We start from the raw sequence: 26,125 nt of genomic DNA, 5'->3' as shown, positions 1-26,125 counted from the left end.
GTGTAAGGCCATACAGCAGGTCGTGGGTGAAGAAGTCCCCAAAGTTCCCTGGTCTGGTTCCAGGGCTGCCTGCTTTGCTAACAGTGATCTGCTTCCGAGGCAAAACATTTCAGGACGCGTCCCCCAGTGTCACAGACAAGAGCACCGAGACGTGTTGTGGACGGACGCTGGAATGCCAATATAGTTCACACCACAACTTGTACATGAGTGCTCATAGCAGTGTTGTTCCTAACAGCCATAAAGCAGAAACAGCCCGCGTGTCCATCAGCTGATTAAAGTGCAAATAACATGTGGTACATCCATGCGATGGAATATTATTCAGCCACAAAAAGAAACAAAGCACTGGGAAACACCACAACGGGGATGGACAGTGAAAACTATGTGCTACGTGACAGAAGAAAGAGAAAAACCACATACTGCATCACTCCATTCATATGAAATGCCCAGAACAGGTAAACCCACAGAGACAGGAAGCAGACCGGTGCTGCTGGGGCTGCGACAGGGGCCACCTGTGGTGGCCAAGGACGACAGAGTATCTCCTTAGGCTAATGAAAAATGCTCTAAAATTGATTGTGGTGATGGAAGCACACTCTGTAAATATACTAAAAACCATTGAATTACATACTTTGAGTGGCTGAATTGTGTGGCTGGTACATAATATGTCAATAAAGCTGTTTAGTTTTGGGTTTTTTTGTAAAGGATATCAGAGGGCTCAGGGCAGGCAGACCCTGCAGAATGCTGAGGGATGCAGCAGTGTCTGTCCCGGGGGAAGGAAGAGCAGGCGGGAAGGAGAAAGGATTGGACTAGCCTCAGAGAAGCACACTGCAATCCTGGGCCACGCTGGACTCCTGTCTCACCTCTGCAGAGGGGATTTGACCCAGCTCCACGCCCTCAGAAACCTTCTGTGTGAGCTCTGGGATGGAGCGTCTCTCCCCGCAGATCCTGAAATCTGACGACGAGGCACTTTGAATTGCAGGGGTTTTCAGCCCTCACTGCCATCCTCTTCCCCTAAAAACCCAACAACCTCCCCGACCAGAGGTCCGGATTCCATTAGCCTGGGGTAGCACTATTTTTAAAGAACTTCCCAAGTGATTCTGAAGTACAGGCAAAGCCGAGGACCACTGTTTGGGAGCAAGCCAACGACAAAACAAACAAACAAACAAAAAACAACAGAGTAGAATTAAAGGAAAAGCTGACTGAAATGGTTGCTACCACTCCATTTCCTAGAAAATCTCTACTTTGTATTTCTTCTTGTTCTCCCAAGCACACATCTAAAACTCCACAACTATCTACGTGTGGCTGCAGCAGCCAGGACATGGTCATCCTGAACTCTCCATCAGACAATGTTCACAGATAGTGCCAAAATGTGTGCATGAAGAAAGATATCTGGACCAGCTTGTCTGTCCTTTTACAACAGGTGGGCACTGCTCCAAGAACTGTTTTAATATACTCCCCCCAAAACACGCATGTCGAAGGGAGCGCATTCAGGCTCAGAGATCAGAATCGTGTGGGCACTAACTGAGGACTTCAGCTGCCAGCTCCCAGCTGAGTCTCCGTCCCACCCAACATTCCTCACTGTCAAACGTTTAGGGACTAAAGCCCCCGCCTGCCTCCTCCACCCTCGCAAGGCTGTGTGTATTTCCCTGGCTGGGTTCTAGTCTAAGCTAAACATCCGTGAACCTGAGTGTGGCACCTGCATTACTTGCTGCCCAGAGAAAGAAACACGCCGGCCTGGAGTTCCTTCTTCTGGAACTTCTCGGAGCCAGAAATACGGACTCCTCGCAGGCCCTGCCCGGGCGTTGCCGCACGTTGTGCTCTCTCTGGGTCTGTACCGATCAATGACAATTTTGGAAAACATTGCCTGAATAATTCATCACAGAAAAAAGCTTTTGGATTAAATGGTATTACTGGGGCTTCCAGCACAAACATACATGTATTCCCGAAAAGCTGGTCCAGCTGGAAGGCTGCTCGGAAATAGTCGAGATGACGCCCGAGCTGAGTTCCCCGTTTTGTAAACTGACACGAGTCGTCTGCCCACCCCGGTCATGCAGGCGTGCCCAGGTGTCTCAGCCAGGTGTTCCAACAGCATGCGGCTGGCAATTCTTGCCATGGTTTGCTCAACGTGGTAAAATGCTTCCATGGCTGACTCAGTGAGGCAGCATGCAGCGTAATATAAAAAAAAAAAAAAAGATAGATGAAGGGAGAAAGGAAGGAATGAGAGAAGGAGGGAAGGGAGAGAGACAGAAGTGCAAAAATGTTGGCTACATTTCATGCAGAATATAAGCGAATGGCAATGGGGACAATTCAATTTAGTGGCAGCTGGAACGGAGCCTCATCGCCCACAGTAAATGCCAAGCAGCCAGTACGTGTTTTTCAAAGGCCCATCTTTTCCCCACCGCACACACACGCACACAAACAACGCGTAGTGCACTGACTGTAAGTGGTGGCACACCCAGGCTCGTAAAACTCGACACTGAAAAGCTACCCTTAGTTCTGCTCATTGGCCTCGCACCTCAAACCCCCAGTACGTGCTAATGACCACTCTCGCCGGCTTTTCTCTTTCGTTGTTTGGTTTGGTTTTTCTTTCTCCGTGTGCAAGAACCAGGTTTCAACCCACTTCCTCTCCATCTGTCCTTCTTACTTCCTTTGTAAAAGACTCAAAGCAGTCAGGCCTCAAAATGGGAAGGAACATTGGTACTACTCCACGCTAGTTAGCCCGAAGCAGGTGTGTCTATTTATAGAACAGGAAGATGGAGTGTAAGGGAGGGGCCCAGGACGTGAAATCCCAGTGCTTAACATCCAGGGACAATGGGACCTACATTGCCATGACCTTTTTTTTTTCTTTTCACGAGTTCATTCCATGGATGTAGTTCACAGGTGTCGGTGTCAAATCCTGTGCTGGACACTGGACCTACAGATAAAAATAATAAAGTGCCATCCTAACTCCTGAAAAGACTAAGCCTGGTGGGAAGGAAGTCAAATGCACAGACAGGGTGCGAGGAGGGCATCACAGGAGCTGGGCAGCGGCTCTGAGCCCGAGAGGCAGGGAGCCCTTCTGGAACCCAGCCTCCTGGGCCCAAAGACAGCTGCTGAGGGACCCGCAGTCTCTGCCATTCCCCAAAGGACAGGAACTCCCCACCAGTCCCACCCGGCCATTTATAAAGTTTAACCAAGGTAAAAAGAACAACAGCCAAAAGGAAAAAACAGAAACTATTACGAAGGAGGTGGTTTACAGCCAGGGTTTCTCCCCTAGGCCTGTGTCACCCAGAAGGGCAGCACTGTGAGTGCCACCTTCCATCAGGAGCATGGCCAGGCCGCAAAGGAAAGCATGCTTGCTGCCTTCCCCAGGCTAAGAGATCATGACGAGGTAGGTGTCTGGTGTCTCCCACCGCAGACGGCACACCTTGAACTATTCGGAGACAAGGACTCTAGCAGTTTTTCATATGAATGGAGAAAGACCCAGATGGTTTTGATACTTAGTAAAATTCAGTTTTAATCAAACTCGGTTAATTATTGACTCAACAAGGATGAAACGAGAATAAAATCATTTTTGCCTTAAGCCAAACTATTAAGAAGCCTCACGTAGTTAATAGACTAAAAGTCCTCAGAATTATTCCTTTAGCTTTTGTAGTAGTCAATCTTAACTCAATGAGTGTGCTCCTCTCTCAGTGCCAATGAAGGAGAGGCAAGTTGCATTTATAGTTTAAAGAAAGGAATGTGGACTAGCCATAAACAAATACATCCATCCTCTTTTGCTGAATCAATAAACCAGCGGAATGTTCCTCCTGAACATCTCCCACCATGCACGTCACTCATTTCCTTTCAGCCAAAGGTGTGCAGCCCCTTTTCGGTCTCTATGTCACTCCACCCCCCAGCAGTAGCAGCATCACAGGCAGTGCTTCTCAGTGGTGGGTGGAGGGGGTGGTTCTAGTATTGAAGGTTTGGTGAGCAAGGCATGTGTGATTTGAAAGTGTGATCCCGCCCACACCCCTTGCCCTTAGCTGGGGAGGAGGCGGGGCGGAGATGTGCCCCTCCTCCCCCCACTCTGTAAGCTCTGACACCAGGAGGTGAGCCTCCTTAATGACAGTGTGAAATTTACAAATAAGACTAAACCACAAAGCTCACAGGAACTCTAACCAAGTTCTTTCTTTTCCCCGTCACACTGACAATCTTGATGATTTCTTAAAAATATCCAATTTCCTTAAAAACACGTTTTTTCCTAAGTCCTACTTCCTCTGTTCTATCATTAGTCTGCCTTTTAATTTTTTTTTTCCTTTTTTGAGGTAAGACAGAACTTCTTGGGAAAAATGGCAAAGGGCGACATCTCTGGACCCGGCTGCTGACCCTGTAACGTGTACAGTGCCCAGCGCTCAGACTGTGTGACTCTCATCAGGGAGGTGCTTAGACCCAATCAAGCCAGCACTTATTAAACATACAACTAGGTGTCGGGGGGAGGACAGAAACATGCTACTTCTGCTCACAAACCAATTATCCTAATGCCCATTTATAATTTCGATGACTACTGTCATTGACATGACCCCCAAACAGACTGAAAGCCTACAAGGCATTGGCCTCATGCATATACGTAGAGCTTATAAACTGGGCCTGAGACCCCGCTGCCCTTGTCTCAAGTCCCTCCTGATGGTCAGCAGTTACAGTACGGTGTTGCCAGTGGAAGGCTCCAGCTTTGGGTTTACTGAAGAACCAGCCACTCACTGACCATAACAAATGTACCGCTCCTGTAGGGGGGTTGGCAGTGGGGGAGGCCGTGTAGATGTGGGGGCTGACGTATACGGGAAATCTGTGACTTTCTACTCACTTTAGTTGTGTCCCTAAAGCTGCTCTAAAAAATAAAGTCTATTGGAGAAATGAAAAAAAATTTTGAAAGGAAAAATTCTGAATAAGATGAAAAGAAATCACCTTTCAGAACAAAAGATGAGTCTTTTTTATGGACCTGTATTTTTATAAAGTCCTATGTACCTACGCATCTCCCTACACACCACCAAACCCGCGTGGAAACGCACCTACCAGAGGGTGGCCGGTCATTCTGTGCCAAGGCAACAAGCCCACACAGAGGGCTGAGCACCCAGCACCCTGGGCTCCCTTCAGAATCCTTCCCATATATGCCTCCTTTCCCCAAAGTCTGCTGCTGATGTTCTTGGGACATTTTTACTCTTGGTTTTTGAGTACTTGATTCTCATTCTTGCCAATTTGACAGAGCTGGAAAGGAAAGAATTGATGAGTGAGGGCACCTTCTCTCTTTCCATGCAGATGAGGCAGCAAAGCTGTCACAGGGAGGCTGGAGTGAACCATCCAAGTCTTGGACTCTAGACCTCAAACAGCTTCCCATCAACCCCTGGGAAAGAGCAATCACAACCTCAGAAGGGGAAAGCTAATATTTTGGCAGGACGGTCTAAAGGGGCCTCTGTTAGCAGAAAACCAGAAACTCAGGGTATGTAGAGCATATATTCTTGCCTTCGAGTCCACAAGCCCCCAAAAGCAAGTGGGATGGACGAACTCATTCACCACAGCACGCCCATGGAAACACAACCGTAACAGAGTGGCACAGACACCTCTCACGTTGTGACAACGGCCAAGTTAGCCGAACAGACCCACAGAATGACAGTCACCTACTGATAGATAGGAGTCCCCCCTTAACTTCCATCTTTAGCTCCTCATAGACATGGAATTGTCCAGGAGGGCTACACACTGCAACAACGTCTTCAGCAGTCTCTGCGTATGCTCTGCCAACCGGCACTTACTTTTTTATAGCTTCAAAAAGGCAGAACACCAGTGATGACTACAGACGTGCGCCTCATTTTCTGAGACAGGAAAATGATGGGAAGTGGGGGTGAGGGCAGCCAGGGAAGCTAAAAACGCATGTAGAAAAATAGTCAAAAAGAAGTATGAGCTCTCACTGTCTGGAAATTCTGAAAGCAATCATGATAACCCATCATCCAGCTTAAGGCACCCCTTCAAGGTGTTCAGGAGACTTTGTGGTTCCCATTTAAAATTTTCCTCTCTTGGGGGATTTCTGACCATAGGAAGTGAGTTTATTGATCTTGATTCTTTAACCATCTAGTAACTTGAAATTATGAAAGTAATCCATGCTCACTTTTAAAAAAATTCTAGTATGGACTGTTCTAAAGTCAAACAAGATGGTTTTCCTGTGGCTTCTTACCCCAACCCAGTCCCCAGGGGTCAACCCTGATGAACAAGTCAGCTACACATCTCTCTACATCGCTTCCTATATGCACGCAGAGGAATATTTTTTAAATGATGTGTAATTAAAAACAGTACAAATCAATGACCCATCTCCACTTTGCAAGTATATCATATCCTAGGGGCCTGACCTCCTGGGTTCAGCCACGGAAAAAGACACCTCCGTCCATCTGATGGCGGTGAGCTGGGCCGAGGCAGAGCACCTGAGGAGGAAGTAACAAGGCTCTCTCAGGACAGGGCTAAAACCCTCGGAACCGGCTGTCACCGTGCGATGGACATCAGCCTCTTAACTCCACTGACAGGCCTTCCTCCAGCTACAGGATCTTGACTGTAATTACAGGAAAGGCCATATACCATAAGACGGGGGAGGAGCTAATTGACAAAAAGTTCAATGTGCTGACTCCAAGACCTAGGGCCAAGCCTTACATTTCTTTTCCTCAAAAAGCCACTGACATACAGTCCATTAAGCCACGGCCACTCGGACCCAGGGGGGAGTATTTCCAATCGAAGCACCTGTGAGCCTCTCGCGGCAGACTCCTGGCCTTTGCATCGGACAGGGCTTTGGAGGGCGGCCGACACAAGAATTTTTAAGGGGCATAAAAGTGGTTTGTTGCTGGTTTTCTTTTCTTTTTGTTTGCTTATTGCTTTGTGTTTGTTTCATGTTTATTTACTAATGATCCAAAATGCAAAAGAAATGCCATCGTCTTGAGACTCAGACCTCTGCTAAGCCTCTGGTTCCCAACTTTGGTGCCTCCCAATCATCATAAAAGTCTGGACTCCCTGCCTGGCTCAGTAAGGCAGGGCTACCATTACTCTACGCAAATGGAGAGAAAATTTGGGATGATCACATGTTGCTCAGGGGGTAAGAACACAGACTTAGGAGGATCAGACATGTATGTCAGCTGCACGCTCCCCACCTGGTCACTGACCTTCTATGTGCCTCAGTTGTCTGACATCCAAAGTGGGGACAGGACTGTGGTAAAGAATTCATTCATGAAAAGTATGCAGAGAGAGTGCTATTTATTGTACACTTATATATTGATATATAAGCACATGGTAAGTGCTATGTAGGTATCAGCTATATTTATGTTGCTTTCATTATGTTATTAATCAGAACTTATAAAAATGATCTTTAAACAGCCCTAAGATATTTTACAAATAACTCACTGACACTCTAGGCACCTGGAATGACTGAATACAATTCCAATTCTGTGCTATATAAGGGAATACCAGATGCGCATTAATTACCCACACAAGCAGACATAGCTTGATGCAACAGATAAGTTCCTGAAGCCTTGTATGCATAAACTACATCATGCTTCCAATGGGCTGGGTGAGGTTGCCACTACAGTGGGTCCTGCAGTGAGTCCTTCATGTTCCAGGAAAGCTGCTGGATCAGAACAATGCTAGCTGACTGTCTTAATATGCATAAATGTTTATTTTTGTTTTACATTTTTTCAATTACAGTTTACATTCAATACTATCTTGTATCAGTTTCAGGTGTACAACATAGTGGTGAGACAATCATATACTTCACAAAGTGCCCCCATATTTCTGGTACCCACTTGTTCCGATGCATAGTTACTACAATATTACTGACTATACTCCCTATGCTGTACTTTACATGCCTGTGACTGTTTTGTAACTACCAGTCTGTACTTCTCAATCCCTTAATCCCCCAACCACCTCCCCTCTGGTGACCATCGGTCTGTTCTCTGTATTTATAAAGCTGTTTCTATTCTGTTTGTTCACATATAGTATTCTTTAGATTCCACATATAGGTGAAATCATATGATATTTGTCTTTTTCTGTCTGACTTATTTCACTTAGCATAATACCCTCTAGGTCCATCCATGTCGTTGCCAAAGGTAAGATTCTGTTCTTTTTATGGCTGAGTAGTATTCCATTATATATATATGTACCCCAGCTTTTTTATCCACTTGTCTACTGGTGGGCACTTGGGATGCTTCCATATCTTCGCTATTGTAAATAATGCTGCAGTAAACACAGGGGTGCGTATATTCTTTCAAATTAGTGTTTTGGATTTCTTCAGATATATTCCCAGAAGAGGACTAGCTGCATCATAAGGCAGTTCCATTTTGAATTCTTTGAGGAACCCCCACACTGCTTTCCATGGTGGCTGCACCCGTCTGCATTCCCACCACCAGTGCACTAGGGTTCCCTTTCTCCACAGCCTCGCCACACTTGTTGTTTGCTGATTTATTGATGATGGCCAGTCTGACAGGTGTCAGGTGATATCTCATTGTGGTTTTCATTTGCATCTCTCTGATGATTAAGACGATGAGCGTCTTTTCATATGTCTATTGACCATCTTTAATAGACAAATTCTTAATGTAGGACTTTTTCTTACAACAGCTCCAGCTTGCTGTTGGAGAGTGAGTGCCAGGTCCCGGCAGAAAAGGGAAGTGGAAAACACGTATTGTTCCATTAGGTGACTGGCCTGGAGTTTTCCCAGCCTTCTCCCAGGAGGAAGGCCAACCCGTGACTGTACAACATCACAGGGAACAAGGTCCCTGAAGGTATGACTGCTATACCTGGGGCCAGTCTGCATCCTGCAGGATGAACTGCGGTGTTCTTTACCAAAATACCACTTTGCAAGGGTGACAGATAAAAAGTAGCTCCCATACTGACTCTGGATGATTAGTAGTGGTTACCTGGAGTAGTGTGCTGAGCACGATCATGATTGATTAGTAATGTCTGACAGGGGTAAAGGACTTGGGAACTGGATGCAGGCACACTGAGCGTTCACCATTCAGTATATCAGGGACGAAGCTCCTGGTAATTTGTCAAAAGGCTACAAATTAAGGGGAAAACCTATTTGGATATGGTGATGCATGTTCTCTAAGAGCTCGCTAACTCCCTCGGTTACAACTCGGAAGGTTGTTGCACACGAGCACCACAATAAAACTTCCCTAAGCCAGGACATACAGAAAATTCCAACATGAACCCAGTCTCATTGGGGACAGCAGGGAAACACAGATTGAGTAAACACCTCCCAGTGGCAGGCCCTGGGCTCTGTCCCCAAGGTCACAGAGCATCTCTTGTTCGTTGCTATGGTTCTAGATGCAGCAAAGCGCTCTTATGTTAACCACAGTCAATCCAGTGTAGCTTAGATGTTGAATATATTTGATTCCACACATTGTGGGGTGGTGGGTTTTACATACAGAGATAAAAGACAGGCTAGGAAGTTAAAGGAATGGACTGAATTGCTGAAGAATCATTGAGGTGGTCCATTCAGTGGACCACTATCCTGGGTCACTTGCCCAGTGGCTAGTGATAGAGAAGAAAAAATAAATTACTCAGTTTGAAGATACACACATATATCCACATTTTCAGGAGACGTGTCTCCTCGATGATTGTGTGCCTGGTAACCCATGCCTCATGAAGGCTCCACTGGCCTTTAGTGGAGCCCCCTCACCCCTAACAAGCGGTACACACAGTGTCTGTGGGACTATCTGTTTTCCTTGCTACAGAAGTGCCCCTTGAGCTACACTGCCACTTATCTTCTGGTGTTCATTTAACTGTGATGTGCAAGCCAGGAATTTTCAAGGGAGAATGCCAAGTTTCAGAAATCTAGAGAGTACACGCCCACACCCTCCACTCTGTGCCTTAGAGAATCACTTATTACGCTGAACACGTTTCATGTGCAGGGATCACGCCAAGTGATGCCACTCAGCAGCACTGTGGGCTGCACAATCTTGATGAAGGCCGCTAAGGGAGGGGGTGGAAGGCAGTGCAATGAGTGGCGGTGACTCTCAGGTCTCCAGGGGCACCTGTACCCACCCCCATCCCAATCTTCAAATGACTGTTATGCAAAATAGTTTCACGTGCTGGAATTTTCTCCAGGGGGTTCAAATTCAGTTCTCTTCTTCCAGGTTGCAAATAAAGAAACTCCAGGTGTGAGTCAGCAATTCCCAGGTTGATCGGATTCTCTAATCACTCCCACACACATGTGATGCAACCCATATTTCATTGAAAACAAGGCACCAAGTGCAATTAGACCTTAAATACAGATCAGCCGGGGGAAGGGAAGAACTAAATTCAACAACCGTTCACTGAGCAGCTATTTGGTGTAGGTCGAGGTTAGAACTAGAATGAAACATGGTCCTTTTCCCAAGGGACATTTCATCCAATGGGAAAGATGACCGTGCAGTTGGACAACTATGATACAGAAGTGCCCATGTGTCAGGCAGCTGGAGAGAGGAGATGACCAGTTGTCTAGGTAAGTAAAGGTCTGGGGAGGCTTCACAGAAGACAACGTGCCGAGTGCTGGTATTTGATGGACAAAGAGCAGTTTGTTAACGGGCATGTGAATAGAGGGCAGGAGCGGGAACCTGGGGAGAGGGTTAGCACAACTGGCACAGATGAGTCAGCCCGGGGAGCTCAGTTCAGTTTGGCTGCAGAAGTGGAAGCGAAGGAGGCCAGAGCAGTGACCTGGAGCCAGGTCAGCGGCTTGTGAGCTGAGCCGAGGAGCTCACGGTGACTTTCACTTGAGCCGATTGCTAGTTTTATTCTGTGAGCTGCTGTTAATGAATCCTGTTTTGCAGTAGGGCAAGTGCTAATGGGGGAGGGCTCTTTGAGTAACTGAATGCTTAGGTGGGAGATGAGAAGTGAAGAGTTACTTTGGAAAGGGAATGCCCACATTTGAAGAGTCATCGTGAGGAAAACAGGAGTTGGCTGTTTGCTGTGGGATATAGGACTGAGGGCAAAATGACTGGATATTCAAATGGTGCTTTGCAATTCAGAGGAGGCTGTCTGAACAATTAGCAGGACTATAGCTTCATTTGGCCTCTGCACAGTGTCAAAAGGCCCTGTCTTCCCTCTTCTCTGATTGAAATTAGTCCAATGTGAGAAAGAACTGAGGGTCCACGATCTTCTTGTGGAGAGTATGGATCAGTTTATAGGAACTACAGCAATGAGCATGAGAAAACCCCACCAACTATGGGTGCTAAAGGAGCCCACCACCGTGACTGGAGACAAAAGGAGCCACTTAGCTCACATACCTGTGCGCATGTACGCGCATGCACACACACACACACACACACACACACACACACACGGCAGGTCAGGTCACTTTAAAACAGACTAATTATACCCCAAAGTTAGCGCATTGCCAAGTTATTCAAATGTCAAACAACACGAGCATTTTCAGCATGCTTCCATTAGTGCCTGGGCGACGACCATTGCGCCCATACATCATCACCCAGCTACTTACCTGTGTCCTCAACAAGGGAGAATCAACCCCAAATAACACTGAACCCACACCACAACTAAAAAAATTTTTTTTCCAATATGCACAAATCATTTAGTGTAAAAATAAACAGAACTAGAAATTGTCTTTAATAAACTAATATTAGTCTCCCCAGAGGGTTAATTATGTCACTGCGTATTTTAAGAAGAATGTAAATTGCCAGTTTCAACAGATGTTCTTTTAAAAGGATTGGTTATCTGGGAAATGACAGGCCTTTGTTAGAGCTCACCCCAGTGGAATATAAACGTTAAAGTCACCCGACTATCTGTCACCGCCCCCTCCCACTCCTCCGACAACTGTTACCCATACCGATGCACGCTTTGGTTATCAGCCGCTCTAGTGACAAATGTTCTGATGATTTCCAAACTCCCCTCCTATCGTTGCAAAGACCCCAGAATGGCACCTGCCCATCAGTACAAGCCCTGGCTTGGGTGCTCAGTAGTGGCCCTTTCCAGGCTATACTGTTACCCTGGACAGCAAGGTTACGAGATCACAAAGAGCCACACCTGTCCAGACCCAGTTTCAATAGTCAATGTGTAAAATGCATGGGAAATGCATGCAGCCGTATTTGAAAACTTCCAAGGGAGGAATGAAAATTTGTAAGAGTCATTAGAAGAAAAACAAGAACATACATTTCTCTACTGTTTGCTCTCAAATGGCACTTTGTCGTACTGAAGTGTCTGTGACCAGTTTTGGAGTGAGAGCCTCGGCTGAGCTGTGTGGCCGAGGAAGGACAGAAAAGCCCTCAGTGTGGCAGTTCGTTACTCCAGGCTGAATGACGGCGGCTGACCTGGGGCTGTGGGCGAACACGTGCTCCCATGTCACAGCCAGTCGTGGGTGTCTGGCTGCCAGCCTCACTTGACCCAACTCTCCATTATCGTCCTGGTTAGACTCACTTCACAAGTAGGGAAACTGAGGCTGAGGGAGATTAATGACTCCTACGGAAAACTTAACAGAATGTGCGTTCGCTATCGATCTGCTAGTAACAAGCATAAAATCTCATCTGAGCCAGAAAGGTAAGCAGATAACTATTGATCTCCTTAACTGTTTCTGAAGGGGCTGCTGAAGGTAGGAGTCAGGCACCCTGAAGAGACAGGCAGTCACATGTTCTGCAGGCCGGAGGGGACAAGGCAGCCTTGTGCCACTATCTGTGGGAATGACCTCAATGGCAATGAAACCAAAAGAAGGGCAACAATAGATGTGGCCACAGAGCTAAGAAAGCTGCTTAACATTTAGTATTTAATTGAATCACTCCACTACTTTGTCATGAAAAGATCATGCCCATCCAACAGATTAAAAAACCCCTGAGACTCAGAGAGTGAAATAAATTGCCCCTGGGTCACATAGGTCCTAAGTGGCCCACAAGGACACCCTAGGCCTGCGTGACTCGGAGCTGCCTCCTTCCACTATAATTGCCATTTCAGAGGATGCCAGGTGAGCATGGCACCCTGGCACCACCCACCACAGCAGCTCCAAAGGCTCTCAGATCAGCTGCCTGAGGACCCAGGAGCAAGGCCGGGCCAGCAAGGTATCAAACCCGTCATGCCCAGATGTCACACTGGCAGACCCAGCCAAGAAGTCGGGAAGGCCTGTTTGCAAAAGGAAACAGGAAAAGCTCAACCTCAGCCCTCTTGGGCCTGAAGACGGGGCTCAGGCCTATCACTGTGTAGTTATCATGATATGATTCGAGGATGTGCCCTTCACCTAGTGCTGAGCTGGGCAAAGCTCGCTCTGCTGTTGGGAGGGGCCTACAGCATCCACACAGTGACCCTAAAATTCGTCCTGCAGTAACTGCTAAGGCTTTGCCATAGTAAAGGGTGCGGCGATACAGGCCCATCTCCCATGTTCCCTCCGTTCCCAGCCCAGCCAAGGGCAGTGGGGGCCTTTCAAGTCTCCCATCAGGCATGCTTCCCAGTGCCCAGTGACAAACCTACCTATTCCACAGTCCAGAAACTAGTGTGTGACCACAGAAAGCAACAGTCTGAGAAAAAGAAGGCCCCAGCCCCACCCATTCTAGAGACCCCCATTCCCAATGCTGTCTGCAATTCTTCAGGAGCCTGGGAAATGTGAAATAGCGGTCCTTGAGTAGAAAGACTGCTTTTCGCCCTCCAGTCCAGGCCCCTGGGCAGAAGTTGACTTAGTGAGATAAGGCTACCTTATTTCTAATCTCAGGTTTGGGGGCTTGAAGGTTCCTGGAAGCCAGATGGAGAGACGGCTAACTACCAGGAGACAATTGCTACATTTCCTGTACACTCTAAGTCACAGGTTGCAAACACAAGGCCCACGGGCCAAATTCAACCCTCTACCTTGTTTTTATCCAGCCTGGCACCTTGTTTCTACCCAGCGGTAGCACCGAGCTCTCGCTTAACTGTTAAGGAATAGTTACATTTATATAGTCCTAAAATTACATTCGGCCCTTTGAAGGCAACTGCAAGGCTGCTGTGGCCCCTGGTGAAAATAATTTTGACATCCTGCTCTATCTAAGTGGTTAAAAAATGTGGCTCTAGAACACTGGTCCTCCACCTATGGCATTTTTGCCCTCCAGAGGCATTTGGTAACATCCAGAGATATTTTTTATTTCTACTTCAGGAGAGTGCTTGCTAATAGCATCTAGCAGGTAGAGGGAGGCCAGGGATGCCACTCAACATCCTACAATGCACAGGACAGAGCCCCACAACAAGGAATGACCCAGCGCCAATGTCACAGTGCCAGCACTGAGAGACCCTGGATTAGAAGGAGCTTTGGCATTAAGTCCCAAATACATAATAACAGGTGAGCCATGACTTTGAGTTTTCTGAAACCTTGGAGTATGATGGTCCTGGTGCTATAATGCCATGCAAAGATGTCACATTAATAAGTGACTCCCTTCAAACGTGTGGGCTGGTGCTTAATAGATCTCATTAGTTCGTATTAGTAGATGGGATGCGGACTCGTGGAAGCAATCCCCTGAGGCTCAACTCTGCTGATGCATCTGATTTTTCCGGGGCGGGGGGTGGGGAAGGAAGGAGGTGGGTAGGGAATAACCCAATCCTTCCCCATTTGGGGAAACCTAGCACCTGTCTATATCAGCATGTTCAAGATGAAAAAAAAAATCCCTGAAAAAAAGATAAATTATTTATCCAGCATAAATATTAAAGAAAATTGCAAAACGTAGTCTGGTGTCACCACGCTGTTGTTACAGAATCATCTCATTATAGCTTCTGGCAAAATGCTGTTGTCCTTAATGTCAGTACAACAGAATCGGCCGGGATATACCGGCCGGGGTACATGTGTCTGCTGGCTGTCGAGGACACTTAGCAGCACGCCAGCCAGCTCGTCACACCCCAGCGGGAAACTGTGCAGGGACACCCTGTTAGGGATGAGCCGGAATTAGGAACAGATCATGCACTTCCTCTGGACACAGGATGTAATTTACAACTGGCAGTCAATCAGACACGCACAATGGTGTGCTGCTGTCGGGGTGACCAACTTGACGGCAGACTGCTCAGTTTCCAGGAATTTTGAGCCAGTGGCCGGACACGCCCATCATTAAATATTAAATTATATAAAGTCGCGATTAAATAAACGATAAAAACAAAGGTAAGAAGTAATCAAAACTTAATATTTCTGAATAATGTTAGTATGTGCGACTACTATTTATGCTTTTGAGGCTATCTATGTATATCCTGTGTCTGCATACCGGAGATATCCCCCCCACACACACACACGCGGTGCATGAGACCACCTCCATTTTTCCTAACTTCCCGCCGGCCGTGGTGTATTTACACTACCAGCATCGGCAAACACTGCAAGTCAGAGTTTGTTGCCCTCCTTAAGAGTTTGTTGTTAACCATTTACCAGTACGCCCCTGCACCCCTGCACGGACATCACTACATGGTAGCAGCATGCACAGAGGGTTTTTGTTTGAGAACAAAACATCCATTATTCAAAGTTTCGCAAACTCTTTACTGCAGCTACATGGGCTCCTAGGTAACCAAGAAGTTTAATAAATCTGTACGCTGGTAATTAAACACTGTAAATAATTTATCTGCTGAAGCTTCCTGGTTGGTCTGATAGGCCTTTGTAGAAAAGTGATCCATGCTGACTTTCACGGAATAAGGTTGGCAAAACAAGTGCAGGGAGGAGTGCTAGTGGAAAGTGGGCTTGCTCTCAATAATGTATGAAGCCCCATGCTGGGGAGAGGGACCCTAGCAAAAGCGGCTCCTAGGCAATCTGTTCTTTCATCTGCAGCGCTGCGGAGGCGAAGGTGCCGCCCGCATCAGAAGCACAATTGCTCACTTGTGAGCAGATGCCCTTCACGCGGCGGGCAGCGCCGCTCTAGCACAGCTGAACAAACGCGCGCTCCGAGGCGGGCTCCCCTCCCCGTGACCGGGAGGACACAGTATATATTAATTTAGCAGGTTGTTGAATAATGCTTGAAAGGGGGATTTATGAAGTAGAAAAATCATGCGGCGAGTCAAAATGCCTTTCTAACCAAATGGGGTGAAGAAAAGGGGTTCAGCTCCCAGGGAAGATGAAGTGGAGTCTGACAGATCCCCACTCCCAAAAAGCAGCCGAACAGGGGGTTACCCGAGCAGTCGGTCGGAAACAGCCCAGTGGGGCGGGCCCACTGCAGAGCCGGAATTGAACATTCACCCTGGAGTGTTTTCGCTGAAGCGTAGTTTGATTCTAAGTGCTTGTGGGTGGGGGAGGGTGTGTGTGTGAGGTGGAAGGGATCTATGGGAACTCTCCACATTGCACATTCAATTTTGCCCTAGAAAATACAGTTTATTAATTTCTTTTTAGTACAAGTGGCCCTAAGCCCAGAATTGCTTACTGCTGGGGAGGCCCCAGGGAAGCAGTCACCCTGGTGTGCTATGTGGCGCGCTCTCGGTTCTGGCACGTGGCTGCAAGTTCTGCCCCTCTGCCACCCTATTGGACAGTTACTAAGAGCAGCTCATACAGATGCAAATGTCCACACACACCTTTGCCTGCGTCTGCAAGTGGACAATGTATTCGAGGTAACTTCGGTTCCCAGTAAGGCTACCAACTTCACACATCCATGCCCGTCAGTCCGCCCGCTGGGGGGCCGGTACGCCAGGCTTGCGGTGTGACTGGGCCCCCAGACAACCCCGTGGGTGGAAGGAACCCCGTCCCACGACGATGTAGTTGTTACAGAAATGGAGACAAAGGCAGTATCCCCTTAAGTTCCTCTCCCTCTGCCCTCATCCATCTTCCAGAGCTGTGAGGCCGGGACCACTTCGGCAAACTTGCTCACTCCTTCAAGGCTGACAGAAGTCAGTCCCCTTCCCATATTTCACTTTGGGGGCAGCGACTCTCTGTTTTACCCTGGAAGGGTAAAAGCAGCAATCTGCTTAACGAGTCCCACCTTGAAAGCCCTACAGCCACTCAACTTCTGCACACAAATACTATTGTTTTCCACTTCAATAATTATTAAATTGTAATGTAAAATGCAACTTCTGCTTAAGTATGCGTGATTATTAGACTACAAGTCAATTGTGGATAACACCCAGATATAAATGCAGCTAATAAGTCTTACTGTAATGATTAATCAATTTATGAATACATTATTTAAACTAATAGCTCAGGTAGGGTATCTTAAACAAGTTACAGAGTACATCGACCAATTCAAATACCAGCTGCAGGATCAATAGTAAACTGTAAGTAAACTCTGGGGAATAGGTACACTTGCAAAAAAAAAAAATCTACGAACAAAAGGGTCTTAGATGAAGGAAATGTAAAACTATTTCAATTTTTAAGACAAATGTAGGGCACTTTAATATATGCCAAGGTTTAAAGGGAAAGTGAAAAATGTATTACTGCAAATTTTGCTCCTTTTTCATGCTATTCAATAATAATTAAGGGCAGCTCATACAAACTCATGTTCACATGAACCTTTGCATATGTTTGCAGGTAGACAATGTATTAAAATGAATTTTGATTCCTTAAAAAATTACACATGGGGTTCATTTCATTGCAACATACCATATTTACCTATTCATCTATAAATTTCCTTTTAACAGAAGAAAGAAGTGCGTCTCAAAGGTAAGATTAGCAGTTACCCTGACAGGGCCCAAGTCCCAACTGAGACATCAGGGGACACGTGTTCTGTGACAGCCAGCGAGGTCCCCCCAACTGTTACCCATGGGGGGGTTTTGTGGGCAAAGCTTTCTCCCTTCTCAGTTTTTTTAATTGAGGATAATTAATGTGAGTTTACTAAATAAACTAAAAGGGCCTTGATTTCCATATGTGTGATATTTTATCATAGCTTCAAGTGATGCTGCATTTACAAAAATTAATTAGTATCTTGTGAGATTGGCCACACATTATTGAGTACGGAACAGCAGCTAAGTGAAACAGATGAAATATTGGTAAGCGATGCAGCCCACAGTATAAGTATGTGGAGGGGGTCAGAGGTTAATCCCTATTGATTTTCTGAGTCTGCGTACAGCACCGCTGGGAGAGCCGGTTCTGTTGGCACTCAGCTAGCACAAATACATTATAAATCTTACTGTCCACCTTCACTGATCAGTGTCACTTACTTCCTCCGCTAAAGACCATTAAGAAACTACTGAAAAAAGAAATCTACCCAGATGCAGGCAGAAGGGAAAGCATTTTAAAAGTCTCCATGTTGCAGGATGCCGTTGGAGAAGGAGGACTTCCTGAGAGCAGGGGCACTTTCTGGGAGGCGCTCTCGCTTACGGAAGGTGACAGGCATAAATACAGAGTAATTTTCACATTGAAATGGTGGAAGGGGCTTTCTCATTTGAGTGGATGGAAAAAAACAAGACGCAAATGACAAAGTCAAAAATTCTTGTGGACGCTGATAGAGGCATTTCCAACTTGGTTTTGTGAAATTTTGTCCTTGATACAACCTTGAAGGTAATGAAGAGCCTTCAAGTCCATGGGCTTCTTCCGAGAGTCTGCACTGAATGTTTTACTCTTTTTCCTAAAGTGGGTCCCCAACTTCCAGAAGCTTCAGCCTTCACGCGCCTGGATGCCCGCCTCTAACCTACTTCCAGGAATATCTATGAATGGCTGTTTCTTTTTCATGCCTTTCTTTCTTTTAACAGACTGTGCCATATATCTCCCGAGCATCCAGCACAGCTGCCAGGCACGGTGAAACAGATAAGTAAGGCAGGGTCCTTCCCTAGAAGGGAAGGTCTTTTTCGTACCATCAACTCTCCTTCAATAGGCTCCTGGCAGACAGTCTTGGTGCTAGTAGTGTTCTGCTACAGACTAGCTGTGTGACACTCAGACAATTACTTAACATCTCTGAGCCTCCATTTCTTCACCATTATAAAAAAGGATAATAATAGTAGCCATTTCACAGGGTGGTCAGGAGATTAGAAATCACATGTGAAGCACTTAGTATAGGACCCAGCAAGCATTTAATAAATGTTAGTCATTTAAAAAAAATTGTGACATTGGGAAAAACAGTGGCCTCTTTCAACCTCTGTTTCATGAACGGGGATCCTGGAGTGAAGATGTAACAAGACAGGGAGCCACACGATCCGTCCCAACACAGGTGCCGTATCCCCTACCTCTCAGAGCAGGCGTGACAATAACACGTGCGTTCTGAGTTATTCTTTAGAAAGAGGTTTTCTTAAGCCCTCAAAAAGGGTGTGAAAGAAAAACATTAGAACATGTAGACGTTGGGTAGCTCAGCATTAATGAGAAATAGAGTTAAAAAAATCTTTTAAGAAATTTTTAGGCAAAGAAGGGCCTTAATTATTATTGAATAATTCTTTCTGCACTGAAATTAGATACAGCTGGTGCTTTTATTTTAAATAAAATTAAATAAAAGCTGGTACTTTTATTTTAAAGCACCAGCACCAGAAAGATGAATAGAAAAGGTTCATAGATATGTATTCTTCCTGCATAGTTTTCACAAACTACAGCTCTCCTATCACCTGTACAACTCTCTCTCCCCCTTCTCTCTTTCCCCCCTATCCTCCCCCCATCTCTCCCTCACCCTGCCCTGAATAAAGAGTTAGACTAAAGAGTTAGTACATGCCCTGGCTGGCGTAGCTCAGTGGATTGAGCTCGGGCTGCAAACCAAAGCATTGCAGGTTCGGTTCCCAGTCAGAGCACATGCCTGGGTTGCAGGCCATGGCCCCCAGCAACCGCACATTGATGTTTCTCTCTCTCTCTCTCTCTCTCTCTCTCTCTCTCTCTCTCTCTCTCTCTCTCTCCCCTTCCCTCCCTTCCCTCTTTAAAAATAAAATAAAATCTTAAAAAAAGAGTTAGTATGCTTTCCAAAATTTCTAGAGAATATGCCAGAATGCTAGGGAAAACCTCTGTCCTTGCAATTTTTCACACTTCTATCAACCAGGCTGGGTGCAATGATGTGCTGATACCAGGATATACTTAAACAAATTAAGTACCTTTAAATGAAGGTGTGGAAGGTGGGGATAGCTCTCCCACCATGCAATGATAAAGGCACATCCAGCCAAGTTTTCTTCAGAAGTTCAGCCTCTGCCATGACTCTTTGTTTCAATCAGTGGGGTTTTTTTCCTTACAAAATACTTTCATTTTAGCATTTTCAGCTGAAAACTGTTGAAAAGATGTTCTTCAGCAGGCAGGAGATAAACGGAGCAGGACCAAATGAACAGTGAAAGCCAGGACAGGCAAAGATCACAGATTCTTTTAAAACTCCTTGAGGCTCCAGACTGTTTTAATTGTGAACATTCATCAGTGAGCAAAGCTCAGGGCACATACCTCCATACATGTCTGTTTATTTATAAGTTATAAACTTGTATGACTCTATTAGCTAATATCTCAAGGCATGGGATAGGGTCAGAATGATGTTCATCATTAAAATTAGTACATACAAGTTTACATCATTTGGCTAATTTAGGTTTTTACTTTTTGATTGACTTCTAAGATCTGATCAAATTTTCATTGCTTTTGCCTTGGAATGGATGACAGGCTCATATTAGGAGGAGATGAAGTGGCAACATTGCTACTTCCATTCTGCTTGCTTGTGTTTGCATTGTAAGTATCATCTTCAAACACTGTTTTCTTTTGCAGCAATCTTTTTAAGCTTTTTGTTCATTTGGTGAGAGATGCTTTAGTTCAAACCAGATCATCTAGTGTCTCAACCCACTTAACTGAGAACATATGAGAAGCGTCAATGCATTTTCCAAGGCTGGGTGCGAGTCCTCAGGAAACACGGGCTCCATCACAGACTCTCCACTTGGGGAAAGAGTGGCCTCACTCTACAGCGCCTTGCCTGTCATACATGGCCCCCCAATCATCTGAGGACTAGAGAGGACCCCCGTGTCAGCGCATCTGTGTCATATTTGTAAAGATCAACGCTTCTTCCTCGAGAGTTGGCATCACACAGCAGTTAAAAGTGAGGCCCCGGAGCCAGAACGCTGGGGCTGGAACTGCAGCTCTGCCACCTCCTTTCCTCGCTGTGCCTGTGTCCTCATCTGTAATGCATCAATGGTAATAGCACCACCTCGGAGAACATTTGAAAAGACACTTGAGAGGATGATCTGTATACATATAGGAAGCACTTAAAACAGTAGCACCTGCCACCTGATAAATGTGTTGAGATACTTAATAACAAACGGAAGCGTTTGATGGATAAATACAAGTAATGATGTTTTCTTTTGGAACCCCAACAGGTCCTTCTCGCACTTTGGAGACTGCTGCTCTAGAGCGGCACAACCCAACACAGTGCTCAGTGCTCTGCTATGACAGACATAGGTCTTTCCCAGTGCCGCCCACTATGGCAGCCACTAACCACACGTGGCCACTGAGCACTTGAATGTGGCTAGTGCTACTGAAAAAGTTAATTTGCATTTTAATTATTTTAAATTTAAGTAACTACATATTGAACAATGAACCTCCAGAAAATTAACTATGTCTGATACTCCGTAAAATGGAACTCAATTTTGTAATCCATTGATGTGCCTCAAGGAAGGTATGGCTGCTTTGATGAGGCCAGGCAAGCCTGTTTCTGGGCTCTGAACCCAAGAGAATCATCACCTTTAGCTTCTCAGTTCTTTTGCCTCTAAGATGCTCCACTTCCCTGTTATTGGCTGCACTGTCCTCAGGAAGGGCCAGGGACTGGAGTGCTACGTGTTGGCATTATGGGAGACCTCTAATTTGTGCTGGCTGGGCTTTTCCCTAGCTCAGCTTGGCTTTTATTTCGGTTTGGGTCTTGCATCTTGGCTCAGGGAACTCTGAATCCTGCCTCTGACCACTGCCCAAACTCCCAGGCCACATGTGTACACCACTTTATTTGGTGCCCCGGCCCCTGTTCTCAACTTGCAAATAACTGCCCCCACTCTACAAATGGACTTCTGTCCATTTGTGTGGACTCTCCCTATGACAGTGGCCACGTGATTCTCTGAGGGCAACCAGATCAGTGCCAATCAGTTACAGGGAATGGGAATCATCTTGACTCCATGTTCACTAGGTAAGTTATCCTCTTGTATATGATCTGCCCGCAAAAGACTTCATTCTAAAACCACAATCTTCATGGCATTCAGTACCATGGTATACTCATATACCTCCAGTAGGATTTGCTTTATAAATTATTTGCATATATATGTCTTTGTCTTTTGCACTACATAATGAGATTCTTGAAGGCAATAAGTGATCCAAATTCAAATCCTTACTGTCTGAAGTGGAGCCTGACACACAGTAGGTACTCAGTACAGGTTGGATGGATGGATGAGTAGATGGATGGATGGATGGGTAGGCGGAGCTAGGTTGTGCTGAGCCATATGTTAATCTAAATAGAGGAATGGGAAACAATTCAAATACTTTGTCCTTCTTCCCAAGTTGTTTTTTTTTCTTTTCCAAATAGTCTTAACTTATAAGAAACAAACAGAGCATTGCTAAATCCTACTTCTATTTTAGGGAGGTGGGCCACCCAAGTCCGTGACAGCCAGGGAACTGTGCTCCGTCAATCACAACAGGCTGGTGACGACTACGGAAATGACAAGATGAAGGGGATAAAGAGGCCACGATGGGAACATCAAAAGCAAATGAAATACTGAAAATAAGTTAATGATATTACATTACGGACTCAGCTTACTCAGAAAGGACTTGTCCAAAGGAAGGAGGGTGGGGGGGAAGCTTACCACCAGAACCAGCTGTCTAGTTTGAACTGCTAGATTGCTGAGCACACACTGTATACATATTCATAGGTAGCACAGGAAATTAAGCACCTTTGGAACCGGTATTCAACTCTCCTGCCAGTGAGGGAAGTGAACCAATAACTCAACAGCCCCCTTGTGGCCCGGAAGAATTAATGCAGCTTCCAAAGGTGTGAAGGTTCTCCTTGGTGTGGAGTGGGTCCTGGGGAGTGGGCAGGGGGTCCTGTGAGAGGAGGGGGATGTGCTGAACTACTTGTAAAAGTGTCAGATGTTGCCCTGGTTTGTGGAGGGGGGCAATGCACCATCAGGATCAACATTTTTCTTCCCAGAGTCTGAAAGGAACCCCAGTGTACACGCCTGTTCAAACTGATGCGTGCTTAAAGAAGAAACAGATCAAATGAGCTCAGTATTTCCATTTAAAAATATCATTTAAGGGAATTTTAAGCCGTCTGAGAAGATGGATACGCTGTGTTTGTTTTCTACATTAATGAGCTATAAAAAGAATGGAATAGGCCATAAATACAGTATTTTGTAACAGCCTTTACTAAAAATGCTACTACTTGTGTTTATCATTTATATCCTTGTATACAACCTCAAAATTGATTACACTTTAAACCGCACATAACTTGCTGTGTTTTTCATTTTGTGCTATACTACAAACATTTTTATAACTCAGTTAATATATTCCATATTTTGTGTTCTTATTGATTATGAATATTTCTTTAGGGAATTTTATTGCTTTTAAAATAACAAATGTTAGGTATTAAAAAATAAAAAAACCTATTGCAGCTTTTATATTTTTCTTTCCCCTGGTAATTCTAATACACACATTTTAACACAACCATAGCCAGAATGTCTTTCCCTGTATCTTTTATACTTCCTCACACTAAAATTAAAAATCTACTAATATAGTGTATAGTAAAAGGATCATATTTTTCAAAGGAAACCCAGCATTTAATTGTTTGATTTGGATCCATAATCCTTTCCCCCTACAATTAAAATATTAAAGTGCCGAAAGATTATCTGCACATAACATGATGGTTTTACATCAAATATATATTATCTTTCCTAATTGCCATTTCAGTTTATAGGCTAAAATATGATTTATATATATGATATGATTTCACTATTAATTATCAAATTGAAAAAATAAAATCTCACATTATAAATTCTCTCCTGGAAATTAGTTTTATTATTTTTTCCATAATCCTATCACACAAGCTATAAGTGCACTGCGGCATGAACACTTTAATTTTTCCAGTTAGTTTTAAGCAAGCCCAGAGGTGAGGTTTAATAAGGATCAATGGCACTTTATCTGGGACAGGGCCTCTTCACAGCATGCAAATTACACAGTAACACTTAAAAAAAGAAATAGATTTAATTAAAAAAAAAGTAGAACCACAGGCTCTGGAAATTCAATTAAAGGATTTATGCAAAGGTTTGCTAGGTTTTTATATGCAGTTACTGCTTACATAATGAGCTTTTCATATTAAAAATCAATAGGTAATCTAGACTAGAAGATCATCCCCTTAAATACATTTTTGAAATCAATTTGAAAAATAGTCCATCAACTGCTGTGACTACTCTTGCTGCTTCGATTACACTAAAAGCAATATTTAGATTGTAAGACGTGCTATGGAATATCTATGCTTGGATATTGCTTTCAAGGGCTCTTATACTTTTGAGTGCCCAAGATGATCACCTAGTAATTCAAGATTGTGTTAAATGTATAAATAATTTATTTAATTACCAGCAAAAGCCCTCAGATACAACTCCATCGTATTTATTATGGTTAAATGAAAGAAGAAAAAAGGAGAAAGACCTGAAGGAGGAAGAGAGGAAAGGAGGAAGGAAGGGAAAGAAAGAAGGAGGGAGAGTCAAAGAGACCAAGACAGGAAAGGAAGGAAGAAAAAGAGGGAGGGGGGAGGGAAAGAAAAAGAGAAAAGAACAGAAAAACCTCTCCTACATTAGTATTTGTTCTCTCAATTGCCTGTTGTGAATTGGCTAGTTAGCACTTGGAGATGTGCATTTCACTTTAAAACTCATTTAGGTCTTCAGCTAAGGAAACAATTAGCTGGCTTATAATTTAGGCAGACTTCCATCCTCCATGAGACTGGGGTCTTCAAATGAAAGCTGATGTTCCAGTTCTATCCAGTAAGTCCACCATGTATCTCACAGCCAAGGTTTGCCTGGATTTGGTAACAATGACACCTCCAGACAGGTTTCCACGGGGCCTTCCTGGTAAACTGGGAAATGATCATCACACAGAGGGGTACGCTGGGAGAGGCAAAGGGAAAGAGAACCCGGTAGGTCCAAATCTGAACTCCTGCCGTTTGCATGATAAATTAATAAAAGAGCCATTCTTTAATACTTCTTTTCCTTACTTTTATTTAACAGGTTCTTATTTCTAAAAGGTGCAGTGACCGCTCTGTGGCCATCAAAATGGAAATCGTGACTGGAGTTCTCTTCAACCGGAGTGCGCCGTGGAAAAACAGGCCTCAACCAACCCTATAAAGGACCAATTGACAACAATGCCTTACTCTCTTCTGTAAAACTCTGAGAATAAAAATAAACAAAATATTTAAAACCCAAATGTGTCCGTCTACCAAAAACTCCTCTCTCAGGAATGGGAATTCTTTAGGAAGGTGCCGACGCAGCCAACCTGGGTAACCAAGGAGGACCCCAAACGGCACAAGGAGGGCCCTGCTCTTAATACACAGGGAGAAGGAGATGAAGACAATGAGAAAGGATGAGAAAAAGAAGCCACTTCCGATGTCTGCGATATTGGTGGTGTTCACATAACATTTCCGAAAGCACAATTCTGAACGTACCATAATGTGAGCCAGCCTTTCGGTTTGTGCCCGCCTCTGTGCCAAGGGAGAGTTTAAGGCGCACATGACTGACATTAGCTTCATCAGTCACAGCTCTGTGTGCTCAGCAAGCGTGTGCAGAATGTCTTGGATGCGCCAGCCCTGCCGGCTGCTGTGACGGCCACAGGGGTGAATCCAGCAGATCTCAGGTGCTTAAAGAGGTTCAATATTTCTAAACACGCATTTATTCTTTCTTTTAAATTTCACGTGTAAAAGAAAAAAATAAAAAGAAAAGGACTGAAAAATAAGGGGGAGTACCTTGAAAACATTATGTGAGGTTGAAAGAAGGCAGTCACAAAGGACCACGCTTATACGAAATGTCCAGGACAGGCAAATCTAGAGACAGAAAGTGGACCGGTGGTTGCCCAAGGCTGGAGAACAAAGTGGGGGCTTTGGGAGGTGATGGCTGGGGGGAACAGGCTTTCTTTGGGTGGTATTAAACATGATCTAAAATCAACTATGGTGATGGTTGTACCACCCTGTGCATACACTGAAAGCCATTAGGTCCTACACTTTAAATGAGTGAATTGTATGGTATGTGGATTATATCTCAATAAAGCCTGGCATAAAAAATAAAGGGCATTTATGGACTGTAGTCCAAATAGTAGTGGCTTTAAAGAAAAGCAAACAAGAAAATCTGAATA

General features: G+C 45.0%; 1 protein-coding gene and 1 long non-coding RNA gene across 2 annotated transcripts in view; both read right to left on the bottom strand.

The window, feature by feature from the left end:
• Nucleotides 1-26,125, bottom strand: part of WWOX (WW domain containing oxidoreductase) — an 899,405-nt gene that overhangs the window by 577,960 nt on the left and 295,320 nt on the right. The gene's annotated exons all lie outside the window — the stretch shown is intronic.
• LOC118497693 lies at nt 8,695-13,829 on the bottom strand. The gene is made up of 2 exons (XR_004900214.1): nt 11,285-13,829; nt 8,695-11,246 (listed from the first exon to the last, which is right to left on the bottom strand). It is a non-coding gene; the product is annotated as an uncharacterized LOC118497693 (long non-coding RNA).

The sequence above is a fragment of the Phyllostomus discolor genome, chromosome 12 (genome assembly GCF_004126475.2).
Source record: "Phyllostomus discolor isolate MPI-MPIP mPhyDis1 chromosome 12, mPhyDis1.pri.v3, whole genome shotgun sequence".
NCBI classification, from domain to species: domain Eukaryota; kingdom Metazoa; phylum Chordata; class Mammalia; order Chiroptera; family Phyllostomidae; genus Phyllostomus; species Phyllostomus discolor.
Note: the sequence above shows the minus strand (reverse complement) of the source record. Positions and strands in the feature narration are given on the sequence as shown.